The following is a 736-nucleotide window of genomic DNA, read 5'->3' on the forward strand; positions in this document are numbered from 1 at the left end:
ACCACCACCACCACCACCGCCACTACTACTACTACTACTACTACTACTACTACTACTACTACTACTACTACTACTACTACTACTGTGGTGTTGTTTATTATTAATTAGTTTGGAGTAATGGCTGTCGTATTGTTGTTTAAGATCTGTTGGGGTCGTCAAGTCGAGTGTTGTAACCAAGAAAGGAAGTAAATATAAGTCTTTATTAGTAACTTGGTAACTGGCTCCGTTTAGTAGGTTTGGCTTGTTTGGCTGTTGTTTTTTTTTTGCCTTGGCTAATTAATTCCCATCGGACAGCAGCTTGTTGACTTGACTTCGTTTTTAATATTTTTATATTTTTTGGTTCTTGTTGTTGGTGGTGGGGATAGTGTTTGTTTGTTTCTTGTAATTGTGGTAAGGTGGGAAGTAGTGCTAGTGGCGATGGTGTTAGAAGTGCTGCTGCTGTTGATGTTGTTGTTGTTGTTGTTGCTGCTGGTGGTGTTGGTAGTAGTGGTAGTGGTGGTAGAGGTGTTGTAATGATGGTAGAGATATTGTTGGCAGTGTTGTTGTTGATGATGATGATGTTCGTAGTGGTGGTGGTTGTAGAGGTGTCGATGTTGGTATTGTCGTCGTTGTTGTTGGTAGTTGTGGTGGTGGTAGTAGTGTCGGTAGTGGTACTGTTGATAGTGGTGATGGTGGTGGTGGTGGTGGTGGTAGTAGTAGCGGTGATGGTGGCGACGGCTGCGGTGGTATTGGTGGT

Source organism: Octopus bimaculoides, chromosome 1 (genome assembly GCF_001194135.2).
Source record: "Octopus bimaculoides isolate UCB-OBI-ISO-001 chromosome 1, ASM119413v2, whole genome shotgun sequence".
Classification (NCBI taxonomy): domain Eukaryota; kingdom Metazoa; phylum Mollusca; class Cephalopoda; order Octopoda; family Octopodidae; genus Octopus; species Octopus bimaculoides.